The following is a 5,544-nucleotide window of genomic DNA, read 5'->3' on the forward strand; positions in this document are numbered from 1 at the left end:
TAAATGATCTTCTATGGTAACTGAACTTCACTGATCAAGGTCAAAAATTGAGACTTCAACAAAAGGATTGCTATGGTTAATGCTGGATAGTGAGGACTAGAACTGAAGTACTTGAAGCTTTTAGAATTTAACTAATACTCTCACAGCAAGTCTTAATTAGAAATTGGTTGATGATCATAAAACAGACCAAGAACAGGCATTAGCTTATTATTAAGGAAAAAAAGTGATGTTTTCCTAATCCCGCCTCCACCAGCCCAGACTATACTGGCTGACAAGACTGGTGAAGTACAAGCAAGGCTACTCGACTCCCAGAAGTAGGGTAGAAATCAGGGAGAAATGCAGGAGGCAGAGGTTCAGTGAGAGTCTGAAGAGATCAAAACAATATAGCATTATCTGAGAAGAACATCATTACCAAGGCACCCATCAGAGCTGTCAGTTGGTCTTAGGACCTGCTGCAAAGTACCTAGTCTGTTGCATTTCACCTGAGGGATTCATTAAAACACTTAAATCAGCCCTCAAATCTAATTCTTCATGTTTCACTGCAAGATTATTATTCTGCAGACTGTACAGATGGGGAGCTGACACTTCCAGGTGATGAACCCTATATCTCTGCCCCCTGGGACTATGGTAAGTGTAGGAGCATGGCAGCTGTCAGCAGAGCTAAGCTCATCCCTTTGTTTTCTGGCTCACAGAAGGGAACTGGCTAGTGATAAGCATAGCAGAATCACTGCAGGACTGTTTTAAACAGCGTGGGAATGTCAGTCTGTGTTTCCTATTTCTTAGTCAGGCTGGGGAGCTGAGAGACAGGCAGGGGGTGAGTTTCAGGAGCTGGAAGGGGTGGGGGAGCAGAGAGGTTGGGACAGGAGGCGTTCAGTGCGGGTGTACGAAGCAGGAGTTTGGTACAGCCGTGAGTCTAGTACTGATTGCTAGCATTGCAGTCCTGCCACATTCATCACCCTGCCTTTAATTACCTCACTACCAGCATCTTTCTACAAAAGCTCTTTCACACCTTCTACAAATGTGTAACAGTAAACAAACTCCCACTATAAATAAGAAAACTCTGGCAGCATAAGAAACCTCAGGCAGGTTTTCTTAAGCTGAGATAAAGTGCAAAAAAGGTTGTGTTGGCTTGTTAAACCGTATATGCATAAGAACTTTGTGCTCCTGCTCCCACCTTTCACTGGACTTACTCTGCCTTCCCATAGTTTTTTCACAAGTATATTGCAAAGTATCAGTTTTTCTCCCATGAAAGTGAAACATCCCTTCTTCACCACGTTTGACTCTCCAATGGGTCCTGTTCTACTTATGGCTTCTGTAAAGCTGGATAGACAATTAGAGATGAACAGATTTTGGTGTATATTGGGTCTTGATGGGTACGATGACATATCTATAGGATCAGCCAAATTCCATTGCTCCATTGCTTCCTTTCCAGACATCCTAGAATAAGGTGGTTGAACATGTGAACATGGTTTAAATTTCATCTAAGTTTTGCATTGAAAACATTCATCTTTTTAAATTGTACCTTTCTTAAAAACAATAATATGCAATAAAATAAACTACACACTCCCCTGCCACTAAGCAAAGACAGGTCTTCAAAAACTATGTTTCCATGAATTCAAGTGTATGGAGCTGTCGGGCCAAAGCAAGCAATAAGCACTTCAGTTTGCCTCCTGGTTTTTAAGGTCTTTCTATCTAGGTGTTAACACTCAGTAAAAATTAGATGTGAAATGAGCTAAAAGAAGGGTTTCAGAGAGTCAAGCTCTACATATTCACTGAAAAGCGTTAGAGAAACTGTTGCCATAAGAAGGTACCTCAGTCTTGCAGCTGGACTAAGAAATGGGAAGAAAGATTTTTTTTTCATCCAAAATTCTGAAAAAGTGCTTCACTATGCAGACCACCTGCTCAGGCTGATTCTGAGGTGAGGAAGGATACAGGGCTGGGTGAAGAAATATATGCAGGAACATCACTTGTCCCAAATGGTAGTTGTTCCTCTTATACTTTATTCAGAACAGCAAGCAGGACAGTGGCGGCAGGTTGACACACATCACCCCTACCAGTGGTCTTTGTACATGTAAAAGAAGGATTTGAGGGCTGTCTACCTGAGCTTCTCAAAGAGTAGAAGTCTCAAGAGAAAGAAAGAGTCATTGCCTTGTGAAAGCTGGTTGCAAATATAGATCGCTAGTACCTGGCACAATGGGTGCTGATGAAGGTACTCTTTGGAGCCAGGGCCTCGCTTTCTCCATCAAACTGTCAAGCAAACGGCAAGATACAGACAATCACCACTTATAAAATGAGGATATAAGCCTCCAGAAACAGAAAGTAGGACCACTCTTCTTCTGAAGATTTTGGCACTATTCTTTGGGAGCAATCCAAATATAAAATCACCCAACAGTACAAAGAAAAAGAACTGCTTGTTTTACATTTGAAAAGATGCCTTCATTTGTCAGAGAGGAGAAGAAAGGGCAGAAGCCCTTAAGAAGAAGACGGATTTTTATTGCATTTAAGGACACTTGGGAATCCTGGAGCCATGATGGTGTTTCAGGTGAAGGGAAAAGGAAGCAATCATTTGTTTCAGCTAGATGCAGAGTGCAGAATAATTACCTATTTTTCAAGGAGGAAAAGTAATTTACGAAAACAAAGCAGAAAAGGATGAAGAACAGAGACTCCTTCAGCGGGCCCATATCCACAACTTCAAAGGAATAGAGATAATGGTCAGTGGATCATGAGGAGTGGGGGAGAAGGATATAGCAGGCCCCAGGGGGAAGAAGGATATAGCAGGAGAGGCTATAGCAGGCTTAGATGGCTAAGCCTGAGATGCTTCTAAGAATGGGAGAGCAACAACTGGGAGATCTAACAGACACAGGTCACCAACACATCAGAGCTTGACTTTCTCCCTGTCTTTCAATGTCACACAAATGCAGGATGGTTACTTCTCCTTGCATGACGTAGGGAGAGTTATGCTGAGGGAACTCTCAGATGCAATTCCTGCCTCAGAGTAAATGCTTGCTGATGTTTTAGATCTGTCTCTAGGATGAATAATGCTGTATTTCAGCTGGTCTAAGAGCTGGAAAATTTCAGAACTCTAGCAAATCCAGCAAATAAAGATGTGAGCCCAACCTGAAGGAGTTCCTGTACAGCTAACCTAGTAAGCATCATGTATGTACTTCTTTGCAACACTCTCTGTCATTACAGACTTCAAAAAATCTGCAACTAGACAGTGTGGCTTCATCCAGAGATACCGTTTTGTGGTCCTTTCCATCCTGTAGCTTAAGTTTCACTGTGAAACCATTGGAGGCTCAGTCTAGGAAAATTGCAGCATTAGCATGCTACTTGATGAAGATATCTTCATTGAAACAATTATAAACAACATTTTTCAACTGCAAAGAGGAACAAGTTATGTTTAACATGGCATCTGGTTGTGATTAAGTCCGTGGAGGCTGTAATGTTTAACTGAGCCCAGTGACTGATGGGTTTCTCATTGTCTGTAGTATGGTTAAATCCTCTGGTGATTGCATGCTTAACTACAAGTGACCATGACTCATTCCTGCCTTCACTGTCTAAGAAAAAAAATCTTATTTTTTTTTAGCTAATGTGTCCCTCAGGTGGGAACTAGCAAAGATCAAGAGGATGCAGAAATCATTTTATAGTGGAACTTCAGCAGGTTACAGAACAGAGGATTCCTTCATTTCCATTTACTTCATTTCCTTGACCTTCCTAGCATTAAATGGTTACAACTAAATCGTGCAGGTCCAGACTACAGCAGCAGTCCTGGTGGAGAAAAAAGATGATGTTAGAAGAGTGGGAAGAGCTGAGTATTTTCAAAAGGCAGGCTACAACTAGTTAAACAAGCATACTGCTCGCAGAGGCAGCATTCCAGTTTGTACACACAGACGGGAGGATTTTGCCACTGCGATGCAGTTGGTGAGCTGTGTAAACAAGAAGTTCCTGTTCTGCATCAGCCTGCTGATATGCCTCTTGCAAAAGGGCATCTGCAGGCTGATCATTACCAGTTTACAGCCCAGCCACTTCCACCATTCCATCAATGTTACTTGTATAAACAAGGAAAAAGCATCACCCAGGGCCAGACTACTCAGCCCCTTCAGACCCAGAGAAGGAGGAAATGCACATATACATCATTCAGCAGGCACTTTGGCAAGAAGGGAAAATATTACACATAGCCATAAAAATAATCATACCTCTGACCCAACAACAGCATTATTTCAACATGATGGATAGCTTAAACCAAATAAAGTTATGCTCAGAGACGAACCTCAACCTTCAGGGCTCTTTATTAGACATATAATGCCCGATTGGGTCTCAAGCAGCTGTTTAAACATTCACATAGTCTTAATGAAGTCAACAGGGATTCTGATGTGCTTTGAGTGCTCTTTGCTGGATCCATGCCTGTACAAAGATTCTACTCTATTGCCCTTAACCATGGTGCCACCCACAAACACCTGTGCTCCACACAGTGGAATATACCAGTTCTGCCACCTAAAGGGAGATGGATGCATGCTGTGGGCAAGGTTTAAGAAGCAGTGGACTTTCAGCAGCTTCAGTGGAATGACTTCCACTTTGAATATTAAACCCAGCAATACAGAGTTCTGCCCTTTCCCAAAAGTTAAAACGAGCTTAGTTATTTTTCATTTATTATTCAGATGTTCAAATGACAAAATAATCTAATTGTCAAAACCAGCATAGTGCTCAAAATGACCTACTTTACTACCGTTATTAATAGTAGATTGTGTAACACAGCAATACTTGTGCTGGACATATGGGAATACTATACCTTTTGCTAGATTATACCTCACAATATAAAACCACAGACAGAGCAAATAGTCACCCAAAATTCAAAATATCTTTTAGCCCTAGTCTTGAAAGAAGGCTGCTATAGCTGGTTTTATTATATATGTAAAATTGCAGGTGGACATCTTAACTAAGGTACCAACTAATCCTCACAGCCTGCATAGGATATAGACGAGCAGTGATGTTCCAAAAGAGCTTCCCCACTAGTGATATATTTAGTTTGTTAGCCTTGTTATTCTTGCTTCTCTTGTCAATGATAATGATCAGTGGGGAATGGACTGAAAGAAGTGAAAGCAACTGAACCTCCTGTCAAATGTGAAGCATTCAGGTAAGCAAAAGGGTGAATGTACACTCATACCTGCCTTGTACCACCACTGAAAGCAACCACTGAAAGCAAATCGGTAGTGACGCAATCTCTTCTTCCATCTCTTCCCCACTGTCAGCCAGAGACAAAATCTCCGTGGCTCAATTCAGTTGCTTAAACATGGGCATCTGATGCCATTTGAGTTGGTCTAGGGTATCCCTGCTTTGGCTTTCAGCTGCTGCTTGAGCAGAGCACAGGTCTGCCTTGTGTCATGCCTGCCAGTCCCCAGGGATGTCTCAGATACCCTAGGAATCACAGGGTCTCTCAAACAACACAAGGTGGCTCTGATTAGACAGCTCATTTGGGCTCACAAGGAGAGTCTAGACAGCTCACTTGCATGTAGGCACCTAAATGTAAGTGCTTCAGATGAATCA

This window comes from Apteryx rowi, unplaced genomic scaffold (genome assembly GCF_003343035.1).
Source record: "Apteryx rowi isolate R43461 unplaced genomic scaffold, aptRow1 scaffold_771, whole genome shotgun sequence".
Classification (NCBI taxonomy): Eukaryota; Metazoa; Chordata; class Aves; order Apterygiformes; family Apterygidae; genus Apteryx; species Apteryx rowi.